This window comes from Schistocerca nitens, chromosome 5 (genome assembly GCF_023898315.1).
Source record: "Schistocerca nitens isolate TAMUIC-IGC-003100 chromosome 5, iqSchNite1.1, whole genome shotgun sequence".
NCBI classification, from domain to species: Eukaryota; Metazoa; Arthropoda; class Insecta; order Orthoptera; family Acrididae; genus Schistocerca; species Schistocerca nitens.
Window position 1 is genome coordinate 720,550,676 of NC_064618.1, and position 23,611 is coordinate 720,574,286.

The 23,611-nt window shown below is 46.3% G+C and overlaps 1 protein-coding gene and 1 pseudogene across 3 annotated transcripts in view; one reads left to right on the top strand and one right to left on the bottom strand.

Moving 5' to 3' along the window:
* The window catches only part of LOC126259185 (protein TANC2), a 565,490-nt gene that overhangs the window by 395,160 nt on the left and 146,719 nt on the right, over positions 1-23,611 (top strand). The gene's annotated exons all lie outside the window — the stretch shown is intronic.
* Positions 20,734-20,851, bottom strand: LOC126261457 (5S ribosomal RNA; annotated as a pseudogene).

Genomic DNA, 23,611 nt, shown 5'->3' on the forward strand with positions numbered 1-23,611 from the left:
GGCGCCCGGCCGTCTGGGGCGGCGGAAGGCGTGGGCGGCGCTGGCGAGCGGCAGGTGCTGTCTGGCGGGCCACGCCCCTGCCGCTGCCCTGCTCGCGTGCTCCGGGGCCCGCTCGCAGCAAGTGGGGGCGGCGCGCAAGGCACGCTAATGTAGAACACCATCTGGAACGGCGGTATCAGCTTCCAGTGTTGCTTCGCATTCTGAGAGTTCATAGCGTCAAGTATTGAAGCCTATTTTTCGTCCGCCCTCGGAGCTTTCGCTGTACCGCACAGGACCCCCACGCTCGTAAGGGAAGCATAAGTCCAGCAGGTTCCCGATTCTGCACATTTTTCCCACGATTGTGTTACGCACTGACAAGGGAACATCACTAACTTAACTTCGTATTTCAGAGAGAGAGAAAAAAGCACACTTGCATATCAGTACCAGCAATCGTCCCCGCTCGAAAATTTGGGCCACAATTTCGATAGTACGAAGTTCGGTAACACTCTCGGTGCATTCCACGCACGTTTGTCGAGCACGTTAGAAATGTGCGTTTAGAAATATCGACACCCAATCAGCCTGGCGCGGCGGATGTTGTAGTACCCGAGGGTTAGGCAACCGCTTCGACATCCCTTGCCTACCTTCAGCCGCTAGGGCTTTATTGGTTTCTTTCTAACAGGCACAGGGTAACAATTATTGAACTGTATGAAAAAAACGTAAATTAGGTTGCAGACTACGGTGTGCAGACACTTTATTCAACATGTAAACGTCATACGGCAAGAAAGGAAGAATGAATTGACTGTTGGTGTTAATAACGATCATCCTCCTCTACCTCCTCTGCATTACTGCAGACGACGTGTCACTGAGCACATTTGTTTTGCGCATGCAGTACACGTGAGGCGCCTAGTTGTTTCCACTGCACTGTGTGAAATACGAAGGTTCTGTTATAGTTCACTAACCTGTTGTCTTCAAGTTGATGTCCCCAGCGCAGAAAACAGCACGCAGGTAGCAGGTTCTGTCTCTTGAGGCTGAAACTGACTTTTAGCGAGGTTCTGTTCTGAAATAATGTATCACTTCTTTGGGATCCCACTCGCGTATTTTAATATAGCCACACGAGAAGACTACATGATCTCAACACAACACCTTCTGATACAGCAAAGTACACGATCAAACACAATGTTTACGAAAATATGTTCAAAATGGCTCTGAGCACTATGGGACTTAACATCTATGGTCATCAGTCCCCTAGAACTTAGAACTACTTAAACCTAACTAACCTAAGGACATCACACAACACCTAGTCATCACGAGGCAGAGAAAATCCCCGACCCCGCTGGGAATCGAACCCGGGAACCCGGACGCGGGAAGCTAGAACGTTACCGCACGACCACGAGCTGCCGACGAACGAAAATGTGTCTTTACATTATTTGTGGCACGTGTCTGTGTCTCATGACCACCGGAGTGAATCTTTTAATACTGAATACTGGCAAACACATCCTGCCACAGACAACATGACTGTACATCTCGACTTTTTGCCTAATCCAGAGTGACGAACAGGAACTTAATTAAAAATTGGAAACGCTTACTACGACATACAACATGTCTGTTCTTCTCGACTGCCTAATCCAGAGTGACGAACAGGAACTTAAATAAAAATTGGAAACACATCCTACGACAGACAACATGTCTGTCCTTCTCGACTGCCTAATCCAGAGTGACGAGCAGCCCGAAAGGACTTCGCGCGCCATACCAGAAAAGGCGTGACCCGAACGCTTCCGAAGTGCTTCGTCTGCAATTTCGTCAGTCTTTTGTTTTTGATTTAAATTGTTTTTAATAATTCTAAAATGACTGATTGATAGTCAGCTGTTGAGAGATATTTATATTAAAAGATGAAGTCATTCCAATGAGTAGATTAACTAATAATAATGACTATAACGTTTTGGCACCCTTGTTCCGAACACAGCAGCCAATCACAGAGCAGTAGCATTATGCAGGCGGTCTGTCTCACGGGAATGGTACCGGATCTAACATTTGTCACAGGTACCTCACACCACATTTCCTCATCTATATACTTCTTACATCTCCACTGCTCTGGGAACAGCTTCTTGGAGCCTAATATGATGGCTGACTAAGCCAGAAATATTACAGTCACTACAGATATTCGGATTTAGACTATGACATGTTTGAAATGCTTGCCGTCATTAATCATTGGCGATAATATGGCGCACGCGAATAGCGAAATTCTGCGTGACACGCTGAAGTGTCGGAACATCGATGCTGTCGATGACCTTCTGAATGGCTGTTTTCAGCTGAGCAATGGTTTTGGGGTTATTGCTGTACACCTCGTCTTTAACATAGCTCCACAAAAAAGAGTCGTATGTGTTCAGATCCGGAGAATATGGCGGCCAATCGAGGCCCATGACAGTGGCCTCTGGTACTCCAGAGCCAGAATGTGGTCCCCATAGTGCTCCTCCAGGACATAAAGCACTTTTCTGCTTCGATGGGGTCGAGCTCCGTCTTGCATGAACCACGTCTTGTCGAAATCAGGGTCACTTAGGTTAATGGGGATGAAATCATTTACTAAAACCTTCACGTACCGTTCGGTAGCCACGGTGCCATCGAGGAATATCGCGCCGATTATTCCGTGACTGGACACTGCACACCACACAGTCACCCGTTGAAGGTGAAGCGACTTCTCGATAGCGAAATGCGCCAGTCTCGCTTATTGACGAGACCATCCAAATGAAAGTGGGCTTCGTCGCTAAACCAAACCATAATCACATAACAGTCGTGTTCGTCAGTTTTGTGGACAATAGTGTTGGCGAAATACAGCCGCCATTCCTTGGCCCTGGGGCTTAATGGCTGATGGGTTTGAGTTTTGTATGGGAAGAGATGCAAGTCTTCAACAACAATTTGTCGCAGCTCTCCCGGTTGATTCCCATCTGTTGTGTAGCTCGTCTGATCGATCTCCTGGGGCTGGTTTCAAACACAGTGCATGTCTTGTCGATGATTTCAGGCGTTTTCACCATTTTTGGACGACCTACATTGCCAACACTGTCATCTCGAATACTACCCCTTTCTCTCAGACTTGCGAATCAACTTCTTGATAGTTAGCGCACTTGGACCGGTTGTCTTCCACTTGAACTCGGTCCCAAACTTCCGCCGCCGGAGTGGTCGAGCGGTTCTAGGGGCTACAGTCTGGAGCCGCGCGACCGCTACGGCCGCAGGTTCGAATCCTGCTTCGGGCATGGATGTGTGTGATGTCCTTAGGTTAGTTAGGTTTAAGTAGTTCTAAGTTCTAGGAGACTGATGACCTCAGAAGTTAAGTCCCACAGTGCTCAGAGCCATTTGAACCCCAACTTCCTTTTAGCCGCAGTTGCGCTGTTATTGCTCGCATAGTAGGCTGTAGGCTCGGGCACGCTGTACCGTCACATTTTCACGTGCACATGGCCGACAATAACAACAAGACGTGCGCATGCGCATACTAATTCCCGTCATGCCCCGCGCAGTGGTTAGACACAGGACTCGCATTCGGGAGGACGACGGTTCAATCCCGCGTCCGGCCATCCTGATTTAGGTTTTCCGTGATTTCCCTAAATCACTCCAGGCAAATGCCGGGATGGTTCCTCTGAAAGGGCACGGCCGACTTCCTTCCCTAATCCGATGACACCGATGACCATGCTGTCTGGTCTCCTTCCCCAAACCAACCAACCAACCCACCAACCCGTCATGCCCCGCGACCAACCGTACAGTTTGAACGTCCTAACGCAAACCGTTCAGAAGTTACGACGATTTTATTTCATATAGCTCAATAATTGTCACCCTGTAAATTTCTAAAGTGGTCAGAGGAGTTGTGTGGGTGGTATCGAGGGTGTTTCCGAACTGGGGGAAATCTCACAGAGGCCCTTTGCAGTTTTAATCACACACATTTTAATGTTACCCTCCCGCTCGATCACGCTACAGGAGGGCGGAAAACATAAAAAATAGGAAATTTGTGGTCATCGGTTCCTAGGCTTACACACTACTTACTCTAACTTAAACTAATTTACGCAAAGGACAACACAAACACACACCCCTGCCCAAAAGAGGGCTCGAACCTAAGACGGGGGTAGCCGCGCGAACCGTGATACGGCGCCGAAGACCGCGCGGCAGAAAATAGGAGGGATGAAAAAGTGTAACTACCCTTAGCTGCTTTGGATCATGTTCAGATTTCGTTGAATGGTTTTGAACGGTCCCTACTGGTTCCAGTCTGTAACCGAAAGCAAAAACTGCGGTCGGTCTTAACTCCATTACACACAATGGGTATGTAGTCCCACAATGTCTTTAGAGAAAGACTGAAGTGCCCAAGGGTGTCAGTAGTGTCAAAGGTTGTCAAGAACATTTTCCAATTGCTCATTGCACTGCGAATTGTAGTTTTCAATCGCGAAATGTGTGGCAGTCGACGCCCCAGGAAAAGAGGTGGTTTCAGTGTCATCCTTTGTGCCAATCAGCGAGACCTTTAAGTGTAGATTCTGAGCGACGACGTGTCTGAAATGCTCTTAATCATTTTATCCGACTTCCAAATGTTGAACTTTAAATGTTTAAAATTAAGGTTACAACCTTTGTTTTACTTTAGATTTCAGATACACCTGGTAATGAGACTAAGAACCCGAAACCGTAGTGATGTGTAGGGACTTCTGTCGTTAAGACTTCAGTGAGTAAAAGTATTTTGCAACTGTGGCTGATTACATGAACATGTTGCAGAACAGTTATGGATGTCCCAAATACAAAATGGTTCAAATGGCTCTGAGCACTATGGGACTTAACATCTGAGGTCATCAGTCCCCTAGAACTTAGAACGACTTAAACCTAACTAACCAAAGGACATCACACACATCCATGCCCGAGGCAGTATTCGAACCTGCGACCGTAGCGGTCGCGCGGGTCCAGACTGAAGCGACTAGAACCGCTAGGCCACAACGGCCGGCCCAAAAATAAAAATTTATGAATTTTTCCTGGGCCACCCACTAGAGAACCGCCTGATCTGAATGCTAGGTGTCGCAGTTCTGACCTCCGTCGCAGAGATGTCAAAACAAGGGGTGAAATGTGGGTTAGAAGGGCTTTAACGACCTTCTCATCGTGTGACACTTTCACGGTGGCGTTGGGTAGAATTATGGTGGAATCTGGTGCCAAGGTGACATCACTAACCCATCTTACAGCTCACATAAACTTCTGAGCTGTGACCTGTTTTCGCATGTGTCGTTTCATTGCTGTCTGAAACTTCGTCGAGCCAGGCTTTAGCACCTTCGACCCAAATTTCCAAGTTACGCGTTGCAGTTGCAGTGGGAGTCAATTACGGGTTTTCGAAAAAGTGGTTCTTTAATTTTGTTGCGCAGTGTAGTAAGTGATATGAGTACGTAACATATCAACCTCACACACATATGTAGGTGCCAGTTTATTTTAGCGATATTCACGTACTGACATTCTGCAGCTATATATATTCTGATTCTCAAAATCAGAATGAATAAGTCTAAGCAAGTAAAGAATTATTATGAAATGAAGTTAATGATTTTCAATTTACAATTTAATCATGTTCATCACAAAAAAATTGTTCAAATGGCTCTGAGCACTATGGGACTTAACATCTGAGGTCATCAGTTCCCTAGACTTCTGCGGCCGTAGTAGCAGCGCGGTTCCGGACTGAAGCGCCTAGAACCGCTCGGCCACAGCGGCCTGCTGCTAATCACATTGACAAATAGCGCGTCTCCTCGAGATACAGTTCACTTCTACAGTTCCAGTTTTAAAACCGAAACAAAATAACGCACAACAACGATGTTAATGAATAAATAGCGCTATGCTACTTCTTTAATGACACACTCAGTCATTCATCCACTTACATTGCATTTGTGTAAAACACAACTTGTTAGAAACCGCGCACTTAGAGATAATGAACAAAGTATGTTACCAATGTCACAGCAGTGTTTCACAAACCTGTTATTCACTTCACTGTACAGTACTTCGCGCTCGGGCATTAAACGGTTGCAATGGGGCGGAGCGAGTGACAGACAACCGGTGCGCGCGAAAGTTTCAAAGCTATACTTTGAAAAGGTCATAACTGCGTAATCAGAATTATGGCCCAAGTTTCTTGAGCTTGGTCGATTGCTGGGGCTGATATCTTGCAAGTGTGCTTATTTCTCCTTAAAATGTGAATTGAAGTTGGCTGTGTTTCCTTGTTAGATGTAATGTTCGAGGTTATAAAAAGAAATAATAATAAAAATAAATTAAAAAATTGAGAAATTCATCGTAGTAAGAAGAGTGGTCACATCTAGTACGTAGTACGATAGTGCACATGTTGAGCAAATTCGAAAAACCGTTGGATGGATGACATCGCTTGTAGCGATGTACGGCACCCAAGACAAATTAACCGACCTAGTGCTAGTAGATTTACACTCGGTAACGTTTATCGATGGACCCGGATTCATCGCCTGCATTTCTCCGGCATTAAATTAGTCTAAAGAAGGTTCTCCAGTCTCGCTGTCACCCGCGAGACAGGTTTAAATTGTCAGTACTCCTGTACCACTCACAGACTGCCGAGATTCGAACCTGGGACCTCCGAGTACCAGTCCGACATACAGTTTTAATCTGCCAGGAAGTTTCAAATCAGCGCACACTCCGCTGCAGAAAAAAAATTCGTTCTGGGAGCAACCGTTCAGGCCGTGGCTTACAAGGCGACCACAAAGCAATCGGATTTTGCTAATTTTTTGTGTTTGTAGTACTTGCAGTTCAGAATTCAAATATCAGTTCTCTAAAGCGATTCGACGCCATTCTCAAAAATTCTCGAGTTATTCCACTTTGAAATTTTCCTACCTCCCTTGCTACCGTAAGGTAAGGCCGATTTTTCGATAAGTGATGTGACTTTGGGGTGAAATGCTTACCTACCATGTTGGTGGCCTGAGTTCGATTCTCTGGTAATGCAAATATTTTAAAAAAGGTGCATATTCTACGAACTTTTCACTGACGCGTAAAATACATAAGATGAAAAAAAAATACAGCGCTCCAGACAGGTAATCGCTGGCTCGAGTCATTTTGGTCATTACTTTTCCGTTTTTTTCGTTTAATTCAAATACTTTTGTCATTTAAGTATAAAATTCAGTAAATATATGCTAATTAACACATGTCTAATTGTTATTTTTATGAAAAATGTTCGTCGTCTTATTTCTAATTACATACCATTAAAAAAGTTTCCATAGCGAATATAAATTCTTAATTACCGATCTTTTATAAAATAATGTTAATGTGCATATGTATGTTTGGTATTCTGCCTTACGGCAGGTCGTGTCATGGGTTAAGCCTCTTCCACTTTTGTCTGTCCATTGCCAGTCTTTTCATTTCTGAGTATTTGCCTCCTTTGATATTGTCCAGCATTTGATATCTTCTTTTTCCTCTTCCTCTTTTTCCCTCCACCATTCCTTCTATTCCTTCCTTCAATAAACAGTTCCTCCTCAAACAATGCCCAATCCAGTTTCTGTTGATATAGACCGTTTAAATTTTACAAGAATATTACAGATTAATTTTGTTTCATTTTTATGTACTGTGCTTTTCAGAAAAAATCTCGTAGAAGCTCTGTTTAAAAATTTGCGTAGTCCAAGAATCGAATCCTGGCCGCCCGCATAGGTGTCAAGCACTACCACAGTGTCAAGCCACCTGTCAAAAAAATTATTCTTAATGTAGTGTATCAATAACGTTCAGACAACTTCAATTTCGATTTCCTCGAAAAATTTTTGCTACGTCCATCGAACTGCTTTCGCCAGTTGAAATTTGATTCATGAACTTTACACGACCCATAAATCTAAAAAATTACAAAACTCCCACTGCCGCGTGGTCTTGTTAGTCATGTCCCCGGAATATAATGTGTTTTATTCCAGGTGTGCTAGTCCCGCAAGGTATACAGAAGACCTTTTGTTTAGTCTGAAAGGTAGAAAAGGAGGTACTGGCGGAAGTAAAGCTGTGATGGCAGGTCTTGAGTCGTTCTCGGGTATCTCAGTCGGTAGAGCATTTGATCCCAGGCTTGAATCCCGATCCGGCACATAGGTTTGCTCTGCCGACAAGTTTGCAATGCGCGCACACTCCGATGCCGACTGAAACACTGATTCTGCAATCTAACTACGTTCCTAAGACAACGTACACAGCAAACAGTCACTACACCGCCTCCAGCTGATTTTTAGCAGTTCCTGACGGTAATCTCTTCCCAAACGAAACAGGGAGTAAGTTCAAAGTCAAAAGGGGAAAAAATGCCACACGGAAGACGGTAGTTCTCGACTTTCCACCGTTGAGTCAGACCCTGTCAAGACCGTCCTTTTTATCGAACAGTACCTAAAGCTGAAGACCGCAACAACAACAACCTAAAGCTATGGCTCAGCAACCGATTTGAGGCTGATACCTACGATCACGTTCGCTCACTAAATTGCACCAATCGCCCGGAGTAACAGAATTGTTCAATCGAAAATCTGCGCACAACCAAGGGAATGTACTTTGAGTTTTTGGAGGCTTCCCGTATTGGGAAAATAGCTTTGTTGGTTACTAAAGATGGCGGATTAGTTACAAAGAGCGTTAAATAAGTAAAACAACACAGTTATTTCTCGGCCGGTTATAGTTGAAAAAGTGTGCCATTTATTGTGGGACATTGTGGAATATTCCCACTTCAGCACCTATAGTTTCTTGAAGTCCCTATAGGTGGTAGTGCTATACGTAGTTTTCAAAACGGCGTCTGTAATGAAGGTGAGTCCCAAGCAAAAAGCTGTCATTGGTTTTCTTTTTGTGGAAAACCAGAGCATCGCAGATGTTCTTAGGGGCTTGCAGAATGTGTACGGACACCTGGCAGTGAGTAAAATCACGAGGAGTCATTGGGCGAAGCGTTTGTCATCATCGCAAGTTCGCGCAAATCTGTCCGATCTCCCACGGCGGCCGGCCGGAGTGGCCGAGCGGTTCTAGGCCTTACAGTCTGCAACCGCGCGACGGCTACGATCGCAGGTTCTAATCCTGCCTCGGGCATGGATGTGTGTGATGTCCTTAGGTTAGTTAGGTTTAAGTAGTTCTAAGTTCTAGGGGACGGATGACCTCAGCAGTTAAGTCCCATAGTGCTCAGAGCCATCTGAACCACTTTTTTTCTCCCGCGTGCCGACCGACCGCACAAATCTGTGACTTCTGGGATGTTGGAACGTGCGGACACTCTCATTCGAGGTGGAAGACGGATCACGATCAAACATCTCATTGCTTAACTGGATGTCTCAGTTGGAAGTGCTGATACACTAGTCACCAGTTGATGTACTCAAAAGAATGTGCCCACTCGGTTCCTCTTCGAAAGAAGGGTTACCTGTGCGGAATTGACTGCGCGTTGCGAGGCTGATTGTGACAACCCTTTTTCGAACATCGTCGAAGGGGACGAAACTTGGGTTCATCATTTCGAACCAGAAACAAAACGGCAATCCATGGAAAGGCGCCATACTTCTTCTCATCCCAAGAAAACGTTCAAAGGCACACACTCAGCTGGTAAAGTCATGTGACGGGTTCTGGGCCATTGAAGGGGTTATTCTGTGTGATGTCCTTCCTCATAGTGCTACGATCAACTTCGAAGGTTTTGTGCTACCCTCAGGAAATTGAAGAAACTACTTCAACGCGTTCGTCGCCACAAAAATGCAAACGAATTTCGCCTTCTCGTTGATAACGAAAGGTGTCACAAAATTCTACGCGCCGGCCGGATTGGCCGAGCGGTTCTGGGCGCTACAGTCCGGAACCGCGCGACCGCTACGGTCGCAAGTTCGAATCCTGCCTCGGGCATGGATGTGTGTGATGTCCTTAGGTTAGTTAGGTTTAAGTAATTCTAAGTTCTAGGGGACTGATGGCCGCAGCAGTTAAGTCCCATAGTGCTCAGAGCCATTTGAACCATTTTGAAAATTCTACGCACCCGAGAGGATTCACAAAACTTCTTTGGACTGTTCTTCCTCATCCATCCTACAGCCCGGATCTCGCACCTTTCGAATTTCATCTCTTTTGCCCAACGAATGATGCACTCCACGAAAGGAGGGATGTTACTGATGCAGCAAGACATTTGCTCCAACGTCGACCAGTCAAGTAGTACCATAAGCGCATGCAGGCCCTCCTAGGACGGTGGCGTAAGACCGTGGGTAGCCAAGAGAATGGGGATTAATATGGCATATTGGTATCCTGAATAAAACCAATCTGCTTTCAGAAAAAAATGTGTTTCATTACTTATTACACGCCCCTCGTACTTCAGAAAAAAATTTAGAAGCACCAACTCCGTCCCGGAGGGCACAGGACGTGCGTCCTGCATCCCAATAGCGCTGTTGGCTATCTCTCTGAATTAGTGAAGCGTCACCCACGCTGCAGTGGGCACATAACTGGTTCCCACGCTCCACGAGAGCTACCTGCCCATTCCTGACTTATAGAGCTCCAAAAGCGCTGCGCCAAATTGTTTTAACATTCACGCCTTTCAGTGAGTCGACCTCAGAAGTATAACGAAGATGTTCCAATGGCCATTTCCTGCTATCGCTAGAAGCTCCTTTCTGGAAGGTGCCTCGTCCTACTGGGACTCCTCAATTCTTTCCAGAAGGTGCTGGAAAACACTTGCCGTCGTGAAAGCCACAAGCCCTTAAGCCAGTCAAGTACGATCCGATCAATCCCATTATAAGGATTACGGAGAGCCTGATCCAGGTCAGGTTGGACAAGGCCATCTTCCGAGGTCTACCGGAAACCGGCTGTGGCGTTCACAGTAGCCAGGATGAGCCCAAGGACACGGCTGGGAACGATGCGTCACAGTATCTATTAGTAGAGCTTTGCAAGCCACTCTTTGGTGTTTGCTACAGCCTGGCTTAACACCCAACATTGTTGAATGCTGAAGCTACTTTAAAAAATTCTGGACGGAAGAAATTAGAACGACATGAAAAGTCTAGCATTCCTTAGCAATGCGTAGTGTGACTATTTTTGTTTGCTCATCATGTGCGCATAAGTAATTTCTCTTCTGTTACAGGCACGAACCTGCTGTCAGAAGTAGCCTATCTTATGAGTCGTGACCAAGTAGCGGCATTCCAGATGATCTCAGAGGGGACAGAGTCAGTCGTCAGGTACCGAGTTCTTGATGGATATTTCAGGAGAAGTGTCTCCTAATGACTCTGGTGACGATGCTGTGTCGGATGCGGGCATCGCGCCACTGTGAGACTTCTGAGGAATTCTGAAACAGTGGCGCCACAGATGTGACACAAAAAAAAATTTCTTGATGACTCGGTGGTTATCTCACAGTCAGAGAAAGAAACCGGCATTGCGCCTGAAAAACTTTCAGTAGCGTGGATGATGTAGCAGTCTGTCTGTGCTCGGTAGCTGCAGAGAGCAGTCATACTCGTCATCTTTGAATAGTTCAACAAAGACTCTGAGCACCGGGGCATCAGCAGCTACAGGAATACTAGGTCACAGTTCCTTTGTAAAACGGCGTATCTCCTTAAAGTTACACAAAATCGATATTTGCTTTGAAGGGATTAGGTGATGGTTTCTTAGCATACATTATTCCAGCTGTTAAAAAGACATTGAACGTTTTAATAATTACACTGCTGGCCACCGTAAATGCAACACCAAGAAAGACAAGAGGTAGCACAACAAAATTTATTTTGTAGATAACATGTTGACCAAGTATCAAATGATTACGTTTACAGACGTCTGTGACATGTGGTTCCTGCCAGAATCAGTAGCCAGAGTAGCCGCCATTGTTGGAGATCACCGCTGCCACACGTCTCGGCATTGAGTCAAAGAGACGTTGGATGTGTTCCTGGGGTACAGCAACCCAAGCAGCTTCCACACGTTGCCACAGATCATCTGGTGTGGCAGCTGGGGATTTAATCTGGGTCACTCGTTGAGCAACCATGGACCACATGTTTTCTATCGGCGAAAGATCCGGAGAGCGAGCCGGCCAGGGAAGCACTTCAATCTGGTTATTGACGAAGAACGTTTGGACAATGCGTGCCACGTGTGGTCGCGCATTATCCTGTTGAAATATGGCTGTGGCCGAGCCCTGAAGGTAAGGAAGGACAACTGGCTCCAGCACCTCGGATATGTAGCGCCGGATATTTAAAGTACCGGCAATGCGTACTAGAGGCGTGCGAGAGTAATATCCAATACCGCCCCATACCATAATACCCGGTGCAAGAACAGTGTGGCGGTGCATAATGCAGCGTTCCAGCATCCTCTCTCCACGGTGTCTCCACACTCGAATCCAACCAGCGTGGTGCTGCAGACAGAAGCGTGCCTCGTCAGTAAAGACAACGTCATTCCATTCTGCCGTCCACATCCGTCTGTCATCACACCATTGGCGACGGAGACGTCTGTGGTTCTGCGTCAATGGTAGACGAAGCAATTGACGTCTTGCGGACAGACCACTCTGCTGCAAATGGCGTCGAATGGTACGCCCAGACACTGGATGATGCGTTACAGACGCAATGTGCTGTGCTATGGTTCGGGATGTCACTGAGCGATCCGTCACTGCCATGCGCACAATTTGCCTATCAGCACGTGCAGTGGTGCACCGAGGTGAATGCGATCGACTACGTCGGTCCGTCGTACCCTCCTGCATCCAACGGTCACATATCCGCATTACAGTTGTTTGGTTTCGTCCAACACGACTAGCGATTTCTTTGTATGATAATCCACAATCTCGGTAAGCCACTATCCTTCCTCTGTCGAACTCGGATACTTGATCAAACGATGTTCGCTGTTGTCTACTAGGCATAACTGATCGTCTTGTGAAACAACCACAAGGTAAACACACGTGCCGAACGTACACTGGTCGAAATCGCCAAGCCTTAAATGGCGCTATGAGGTGGCGCCACAGGCGCGCGTGATGTGCGTCTGCGCTGAAATTCTAATCAGTTGCATATCTCATCGCTGCAAACCCATGGTGTAAATTTCACTTGATTCGGATGCTTCCTTCAGGGTGTTGCATTTACGGTGGCCAGCAGTGTATATAAATTCATTGTTTCAGTTATTTTTACAGTTACCATTCGTATTAACAACCAGCAATAAGCTTTCTAGCTGAACCTGAGGGCGTAAAAAATGGTAGTGTCTTTATCCATAGGATTGCGCGAACGTTTCTTACCTTTTGTTCCTTTTTTTATGCCCTTCTCCCTATTTCGACGACTACTCTTCACATTTCCGCTTGTACAGGGCCAGAATTATAAAAATGGCAGATTACCCTCAACTGAGTATTTTGAGATCAAATCTAATGGTCGCAATTTGATACTTCTTTTTTTTTTTTTTGTTGACAATTAGCTACACCTTATGGGAATAATGTTACCTCATAGCAGCTGTTAACGTCCTTGTCATAGGACGTTTGGCAGTGTCGTCTTTTGTAGATAAATTTCGGTTTCTTTCGTCTATCAGTGTCATTCGTTTGTCTTCGCTGCCGCCTAGTTGTCGCTGCCACTCACTCTACTCCCTCTCCAAGCGGTCGTTACCGGCCGCTTGGTGGAAATGACTGAAAAGAGTGAGCTTTGATGTAGTAAGCAATGAATGTAACAGCATTGTGTCTCATTGGTTATTTTTGGAAACAGATGAAGACCATCCGACGTCTATGAGTTGTTTTCTACTCGCTGTGCGCTTCGCAACCTTGCATTGCAGATAAATTACAGCGTCTCCTGAGAACAATTATTTCCTGGCGCCGGCATTACGGGTGAAGTTATTAACGCACAATGTGAATAACAGAACAGCTGTGCTACTGCATTACCGCTGGGTAACCTCTCTGATACCTACATTCCCATCTGCACACCGAGTGCTACGGTTAAGGACCATCAATCCAGTCGCATAATTAGACATAATTGAATTGCGCAGAGACGCCCACTAATGAGCAATTCAATTAGAGACAGCTGCCATGCGGGGAGAAAGCGCTGTTGCCGCTTCGGAGAACGCTGAAGTTCAGCGCCGGATGTAATGTCGCCAGACTTTGTGCTGGCGAGTTGATTAACAGTCACGTCCGCGGCGGACAAGGAGCAGTGCAAAAATGTCATTTGTTTCCAGCTTCTGGCCGAGCTGGTGATGATTTGAGAAGCCATACCGTGGAATTCCGTGGGTCCGTGGGTCCCATGGGTATTCTGCGAGGTCGCTTTACTGCCAAGGAGTAAGTGACCCTTGTGGCTGATGAGGTCCATACTAAGCTTCAGTGTTTGTTCCCCATGCGTGCTCCAAAACGGCACGGTCCCTAATCACACAAAAAAATCCAAATGGCTCCAAGCACTATGGGACTTAACATCTAAGGTCATCAGTCCCCTAGACGTAGAACTACTTAAACCTAACTAACCTAAGGACATCACACACATCCATGCCCGAGGCAGGATTCGAACCTGCGACCGTAGCAGCAGGGGGTTCCGGACTGAAGCGGTTAGAACCGCTCGGCCACAGCGGCCGGCCTATTCACACAGTTTGCATGGTCCAGGATTGGTTTGTGGCCACCACAGTCACCAGATCGCAGTATTATTGAGCCTTCGACGTCTATTTTGGAAAGAAGGGCGCGTCATTGCTATCCAACTCCATCATAGTGGCCTGAACATGCCATTATTTTGCGAGAAGGATGGTGTAGGATTCCCTTCAAAACAATAAAGCAGCGGTGGTTATTCTTTCCAAGGCGACTGGAAGCTGTTCGAATCACAGCGGTTTTCCTCCACCTTGTTAGGCATCAGTAACTCGTTGTATTTTTGGTGTCCCCTGTAAAATGTTTAGTGGTTACAACATTCCCGTGTGGGTGTGGTCTAGGGGTATCGCCTTTGAGTAGTAATCAACACCGAGCGAGGTGGCGCAGTGGTTAGACACTGGACTCGCATTCGGGAGGACGACGGTTCAATCCCGCGTCCGGCCATCCTGATTTAGGTTTTCCGTGATTTCCCTAAATCACTCCAGGCAAATGCCGGGATGGTTCCTCTGAAAGGGCACGGCCGACTTCCTTCCCCATCCTTCCCTAATTCGATGAGACCGATGACCACGCTGTCTGGTCTCCTTCCCCAAACAACCAACCAACCTAGTAATCAACACGGAAGAGACTGGCACAAGAGACTTATATGTAGTGGCCCACTTACAAAGGTTCGAATGAGTAATTATTAACAATAATCCTCACGAGGGCTATTTGGAAAGTAAGGTCCGATATGTAGCGAAATGGAAACGACAGAAAATCCGATGACGCTTTGCACAGATGTGTTTGTCAGTGTCTCTAGTACGCCTGTCGATCGCACCAAGTCGCTCTTTTCAGTTCTGAGCACATAATGCGCATGCAAAGATGCCTATAACAATAGTGTGGATGCCCGCTGCGAGGTACGCCCGATTTCATGCAACCCCACATAACGTACCTGTTATGAATTTCCTTCTTCATGAAAATTCTCGTCCGTGGGCAATGAGGATGCCCTTGCAGCGTTTTCGACGAGAAGTGTTTGATCACCCACCGTGTAGCCTGGACTTGTCTCTCTCTGACGTTCATCTCTGCTCACATGAACTGCTAGCTATGAACAGAGAGGTGGCGGAAAGCACACGTGGCTGCCTTCTATGACGAGTTTATTGGAAAGTTGATACAAAACTACAGCAAATGACTGCGTTGGAGCGGCGACTATATATATTGAGAAAGCTGGAAGGTGTAGCAAACTGTTGCAAATAAAGCATTTTTGATTTTCACTGTGGTTTCCATTTCGCGGCCGATGGGACCTTACCTTCCAAATGGCCCTCGTACCTCATTACCGATGGCTATGACAAAACATTTCATTGAGGTTCGAAAGTAGGAGCATCAAAGAAATGTTTACTCCTAGCTTGCTTTCACCATCCACCGATCAAGAAATATTTATAGGTTTTTGAAAACGACTTGGCAATCGAAACCGGTGTAGTTAGTAAACATTTTACGTGGCCACTGACTGAAATAAACGTTCTAGTGTAACGTTATATGCTCGCTGATGCTCTCAGTCTATATCATGACAAATATGAAAAACAATATGGAAGCCTAGTGCTTTTTTCAGTATATGTTTATGACTCAAAACTTAGTAAAGTCGACAACTTGCTTGACACGTACTGTGCACCTTCCCACCGTGTCGTAGAATCTGACGTGCAGTGCAAAACAGAAGTTTACTCGCGTTGCGCAAGTTGCCTGCGGTACAAAGAAAGATAGGGAACATTGAATAAACGGCAATCGTCTCAGACGCAAGAAGCGTCTCACGAAAGAATTCAGCCTACGGGGGCAGAGAAGTCAAGACCTTCGCAACTGCTCAAGTTTCCTCGAAAGTAATTAAGAGAGTAAAAGGTGCAACGGCGGTGTCCGCTTTAGCTGCTGGCGGCTTTTTGTTGCGCTGTTGAAAAAGTCTGCAAGTTCGTTAGTACCCCTTCTACGGTAAACGAGGGCGCTGTTCATTTTCTATGTAAAGCACGAGACGGCAGACGATAAAATTCTACTCTGCAGCGCAGCAAAAGAACCCGAACTTTTAAAACGTACTGTCGAATCAACTTGTTCAGTAATCTAATTTTAGCCTCACAGCTTCCCGTTCCGTTTCATAAACTCTGACGGCAATCTTTTGTTGATGTTTTCCTTTGGAACCAAGGTTGAGGAACATAGCGCAGATAATTACTGCATCAGTGCTGCTAATAAAGTCGGCCGTATTGTTAAGGAACGGCTAACAGAAACATTTTCTGCATCAGCCGCCCGTTGAGTGCTCGTAAAGCCGCACTGCCCTGATGAGCCTGAAATGAGAAACTACTTTTTATTTTCGGTTTCGTGACTCAAATTGAGATTCACAGCAAGGGAAGAGCGCCTTGGATGAAGGATATCGCTATATACGGGTGTGATATGGGATGTGTGATGGACCACTCCAGTTCCTCTTATGTTGTTTATTGCCTAAACTTATTTACGCCACGATCAGTCTACAACGCTGCTTCATTCTTTGGCTGTAGGCGTTACTGTATGTCAGTACTGGAGGAACATTTCGATATAACACGACACTCCTGGCCATCAATAGCTGTTTTGCAACTGGGGAACGATACTTCTCTGAGCAGCTTTCCAATTCTGACTTTATTATCAGTCACGATCGCGTTTGATTTATGAAGCTATTACCTGATTCGGCTTCTCAGTCGTCTTCAGATAGCCTTATCCCATAATCCGCCTGTAGACGTCATCTTGCACGCGTAATCAGTCTTGCACTGGGCTTGTAAATAAAATTCCCTATTTGACCACATATTTCTTAATGGACCCCGTCCCAGTTCTCTAACAGGAGAAGAGTACTTCACAGTGTCGGGATACCGAACCTGAGGTCTTCGAGTGGAAGCCATATACGGTGACAGCTGAGCAGACATACTAGTCGTGTGAGAAAAGTAATAAGACTAACAATACTGCGAGCGATCTGGCAACACTGTGTTTCCTGCTTGTGTAAACAAGTGTATTCATCTCTTTCAGATGCTCATTCGGAGGTTCAGCTCCGTACAGCCGTCACGTGAAGTTGCGTTTTGTGTGTGTGTGTGTGTGTTAACGAAAATGGAACAGTGGAATTTAGAGCAACGTTATGCCATCAGGTTTTGTGTTACCTTTGACAAGTTGAAACATGCCAATGGGGAGCATTCCTTACCACGAGCACATCTTTTTCTCTGATACAAACAATGTTTGGATGGACGAGAACACGTTGAAGATGAGCCTTGCTCAAGGAGACCTTCAACGTCAAAAACTGACATAAACGGCGAACGTGTTCCTCCTGAATAAACTGTCAAACAAACGTTTTACGAAGATGTCCTTGAAAGGCTCAGGAAAAGCGTGAATCGAATGAGACAGGACATTGCAGACAAGTCAATACTGCGTCATGACAACCCCTGTCACACTGCATCATAGAATTTTGGACTTTAAAAGGCATTCCTGTTTTTCCATAGCACTCTGTTCACCTGCTTTGAGTTGGCTTGGTTCTAATGGCTCTGAGCACTATGCGACTTAACTTCTGAGGTCATCAGTCGCCTAGAACTTAGAACTAATTAAACCTAACTAACCTAAGGACATCACACACATCCATGCCCGAGGCAGGATTCGAACCTAAGACCGTAGCGGTCGCTCGGTTCCAGACTGTAGCGCCTAGAACCGCACAGCCACTCCGGCCGGCTGCTCTGAATCCTTGCGACTTTTTTCTTTTCCGAAATTGAAAAATGTCTTCAAAGGATGTTATTTTGGGAGTCTGGAGCCACTCCCAGGCAATTCTGGACGTGTGAGGTGTTGGGTTGTCCATCTGGAATTGCCCAAGTCCGTCGGAATGCACAGTCGACATGTATGGATGCATGTTATCAGACAGGATGCTTACGTACGTGTCACCTGTCAGAATCGTATCTAGACGCATCAGGAGTCCCATATCACTACAGCACGCCCCACATCAGCTTGAACAGTCCTCTGCTGACTTGCAGGGCCCATGGATTTATGAGGTTGTCTCCATACCCGTACACGTCCATCCGCTCGACACAATTTGGAACAAGACTCGTCCGACCAGGCAACATGTTTGCAGTTATCAACAGTTCAACGTCGGTGTTGACGGGCCCAGGCAAAGCGTAAAGCTTTGTCTCGTGCAGTCATGAATGGTACACGAGTGGGCCTTCGGCTCCGAAAAACCAGATCGATGATGTTTCTCCAATGGTTCGCACGATGACACTTGTTGATGATCCAGCATTGAAATCTGCAGCTATTTGCGGAAGGGTTGCACTTCTGTCACGTTGAACGATTCTCTTCAATCGTCGTTGGTCACGTTCTTGCAGGATCTTTTTCCGGCCGCAGCGATGTCGGAGATTTGATGTTTTACCGCATTCCTGATATTCACGGTACATTCGTGAAATGGTCGTACGGGAAAATTCCCACTTCATCGCTACCTCGGAGATGCTGTGACCCATCGCCTGTGTGCCGACTATAACACTACTCATTTAGATCTTGATAACCTGCCACTGTGGCAGCAGTAACCGATTTAACAACTGTGCCAGACACTTGTTGTCTTATATAGGTGTTACCAGCCGCAGTGCCGTATTCTGCCTGTTTACATATCTCTGTATTTGTACACGCATCCCTATACCAGTTTCTTTAGCGCTTCAATGTAGTTTAAATTTCAAGATACTTCTCGTAGAACGAAGTAGTGTTGCTATCGTTGAGCGCAAAAAATTCTTCTCAAATTAGATACTGTCGTGAGCGCCGTTCCTGATGTCCGCAGAAGAAGCCATTGTCCCTGAGCGCTCGACGCTGCAGCGGTATTTACGTAATGTAAACGTACGCAGCTGTGGTCATCGCTTTTCGCGGACCTGACAGCAGAGACACACGGCGCAAACGGAAAGTGCCGGTTTAGAGAATCTCACCTTCCCATACTGCGATGTTTTTTGTGTTGGGTCTGTTGAAATTATGACAGTAGTATGAAGGATTCGCTGCCGTCTAGCGCGCTGTTATCAGAATACTGATCTTTTTGCGCATAAACTGGAATCATCAACCCGGCTTGACATTGATCAACTACACTGAAAACTCTTAAATCGCAACGCATAACATATTTCACTCAGAAAATTTTGACAGGTTAAAACTGAATGTGAAATCGGTTCTCAGGTCCAAATCCCTGCCTTTCTCGGAGAGTGTGCTACTTACTAAACTCTTCTCACACACATGTATGCTCCTTAGGATGTGTAGCGGCCCTGTTCCATTAGTGAATAATGCGCGGTTAGGACGGCTGTGGGTAAGCCTGTATATGAACTCGAGAGTTTTTCTGATTTTACCGTCGTGGGCATTTTATGGGATGAGGGTGGGAGGAAGTATTATGCTGTCTGATTCTCCTTAGAAGTATATTTGCAAAATTATCGCAGTCTTATGAACAATGCCTCCCTTGCAAAATTATCCCAGTCTTATGCACAATGCCTCCCTTGCAGCATCTCAAAAACTCTCTCGCATTTACTAAACGGACCAGTAACGAAACATGTCTTCTTTGTATCTTCCCGGTCTCTTGTGCTAGACTTGTCTGGTGAGGGTCTCAGACGCACGGGCAGTACACAAGAATCGGGAGACGAGATTTTTGTAAGCTGGATCTTTCGTAGTTAGATTACGTTTCCTTAGAAGTATTTCAGTGGACGCGCGCTGATAGCCGTGTGCGTTAGCATGCCGCTCCCTGGATTTGGGGAGGTGCGACCAACCCGGATTGAGCCCGGCCGGAGGATTAACATGAGTACCATGCCTGAAACCATCGTTTTACTACGTCTTTTTTTTTTTTTAGTGCTAGGGCCTTTGGTATGGAACTACCGATACTGTTGCAAGACATACATCTAATGGTGCACTGAATTAAGGGGATCATTGAATCATTGAGACTGACAGTAAGTGTATGTAATGCTATTGCAACGAAGATTTGAGATTTTACTAGAGCTTTTATGAGTGGTTTCGAAATGAAACCACTGGGACAATACATAGTTTTGATACAAAATTTATTACATATTAGTACCTTTTTTCCTTGTTGTTTACAACTATAATTAGTTTGAGACATTATGAGCTAAACTAAAATTAAACCCCTCTCGAACAGGGCATAAAGGCCCAGCGGTACCGATCGCCTGCCGTGTCATCCTCAGCCCCAAGGCGTCACTGGATGCGGATATGAAGGGTATGTGGTCAGCACATCGCCCTCCCGGCCGTAAGTCAGTTTCCGAGACCGGAGCCGCTACTTATCAATCAAGTAGCTCCTCAGTTTGCCTCACAAGGGCTGAGTGCACCCCGCTTGCCAACAGCGCGCGGCAGACCGGATGGTCACCCATCCAAGTGCTAGCCCAGCCCGACAGCGCTTAACTTCGGTGATCTGATGGGAACCGGTGTTACCACTGCGGCAAGGCTGTTGGCTTCAGGCAGTATGAATTCATGGGAGTTTTGAGATGTGGAATTGTGCCTAGGAAAAATGCGAATTTACCTTCAAATATGTCACACGAAATGATGAGTGGTTGAAAACTGTATGTCCTTGTGGTTCCAAAGTGAAACAACCTCTTTAGAATAATTGTTTGATCCCTTTTTGCCAATTTCTTCTTGTACTCGTTGCATACTTTGATAATAAAGGTTCATTTTGTGAAGAATTTTAAAATAATATTCAAGAGTGCATGCCTCTGGATCACGGGGTCCCGTGTTCGGTTCCCGGCCGGGTCAGGGATTTTCTGCGCTCGGGGGCTGGAGACTGGACTGTGTAAAGATTGGGAATTTGTACAGGTGGTGATAACCGCGCAGTTGAGCGCCGCACAAACCAAACATCATCATCATCAAAGTGCAGCCATCTCCTAAAAAAGTTGAGGGTTTGCTTCTTGCCATTTTCTTCTTTTATTCGTTGCTTACTGTGATAATGAAAGTCACTTTAGCGAAAAATTTTAAAATTATATTTGTTTTCTTATTGTTGGGAAATTGGTATTTTGTGGTAAGGTCTTATGGGACCAAACTGCTGAGGTCATCGGTCCCTAAGCTTACGTACTACTTAATCTAACTTAAACTAACTTACGCTAAGGACAACACACACCCATGCCCGAGGGAGGACTCGAACCTCCGACGAGGGCGAGCCGCGCGGACCGTGACAAGGCGCTCGAGACCGCGCGGCCATATTGTTGGGACTCAAAGGGATAATGAAGGGAGCCGGTGTGCCGGCCAACCTGGATGTGGTTTTTAGGCGGTTTCCCACATCCCATTATGTGGATACCGGGCTGGTACCCACGACATGGTTCAGTTCCACGATTCACATACATTAAGAAAACGTACAGGTCACTGATATAAGAACGTAGGCTTCCGCAGCCCATGCCATAGTGATTAAAATTCTCCTGGGCATTATGCCGCGTCATTGCTAAAAAATAACAACAATAATAAACTAAAACCGACGTTTCGGCCGAATTGCAACGGCCTTCCTCAGGGCACGACTGGTTTTGCATGGGGATAGGTGCTTCTATTTATTACAGACTATCGATGTCTGACGTCACTGTTGTAAAACTTTAATTGGCCTTCTAATATGATTGGCTAGTCATGACGTAAGGGAAGATGGAAGGAAAGAGACTATTCGTGGATGTCCATGTCGTCAACGATTGGTAGCTGTCCGCCATTCAGCGTTCGGCTTCTGGTCGGCAAGTTTTCCTCCTGGTGTGGGAGGAAGTGGACTGACAGTTGCTCTACAGCTGTTTGTGCAGATACGTCCGTGTCCCGTGTAGCTTCTGCCCCCCGGCCGCTCGCGGCCCGTTGGACTGGGAGGGCCGGTAGCCAGGACGCCGGGAGTTTGTAGCAATATTCTCTGTCAAAGCCGAACGCTGATTGGCGGACAGCTACCAATCGTTGACGACATGGACATCCACGAGTAGCCTCTTTCCTTCCATCTTCCCTTACGTCATGACTATCCAATCATATTAGAAGGCCAATTAAAAGTTTTACAACAGTGACGTCAGACAAAGATAGTCTGTAATGAATAGAAGCACCTATCCCCATGCAAAACCAGTCGTGCCCTGAGGAAGGCCGTTGCAATTCAGCCGAAACGTCGGTTTTAGTTTATTATTGTTGTTAGTTTTTAGCAATGACGCGGCATAATACCCAGAAGAATTTTAATCTCTATTAATAAAACGTTAGCGCACTTTCACGTGGGATAACACTAAAAACAGAGAGATGGGGTGCACAGATTCCCTCCCGAGGGAAGGGGATCGCGACAGGAAGGGCATCCGCCCTCTACCACTAATATTGTCAAATCAATAAATTATCATGTCGACCCCACGAAGATACGGGGTGGAAGAAGAAGAAGAAGAAGAAAGGAGCCTTCCAGTGGTGCAACTGCTTTTTCGACATACAGTTTTACATGGTCGTACGCTTCAGATGTAACCACAGAGGCCGCCCCGTTCCCTCGGCAGGAGAGGAAATAGTGACATTTAGTCTGCCCTTGATGCACACTGCGAGGGCACAATGTTCAGCGCACTCACTGAGAAAGGCGCTGGACTGATTTCGATTCACGATTCGGCACATTATGTTAGTATGCTCCAGATGTCCGTAGTGGTGTACACTGCACTACAGTGATCGTTTCTACTTCATTTGCGGCACAATTTTCGCATTACTGAGTTACATACTTTCTGTATTACTGGGACATTTCTGGAGTCAGTGTTGACGAGGCCGCATCGTGCCCTGCCCCGCCACGTGGCGTGTCAGGCCAGCAGGATGCGTGGGAGGCGAGCCGACTCGGGCGAACAAGAAGACGCGTGCTTTTTGTCCTCAGGCCGAGATTCGCCGGTTGGTCGCAGCGGCCGTTGAGTGCAACGCAATCTCGGCGGTGATGTCACACGCTCCGTGTCCGCCGGCGGTTATGGGATGTTTGCCGAGGTACTTCGAGCCATCTCCGCGACATTCGCGGAGAAAACAGCCGGCGAACCGTACGTTACGCACTCTGTCCGTGGCATCTCCCAACCGTAAAAAGCTGCTGCATCTATAATCGATTATTTACAACTATTCTCAATTATAGATCATCATCAACATAGTACACTGACACTCGTTAAATATGAATCATCAGGTCGGAAAATCACAGTTAGGTAGTTAATTTTTTTGTTTGGAGGTATCTGTCTTCAGTCGCGGTACACATTAAAATCGCTGCTTCACGGTAAC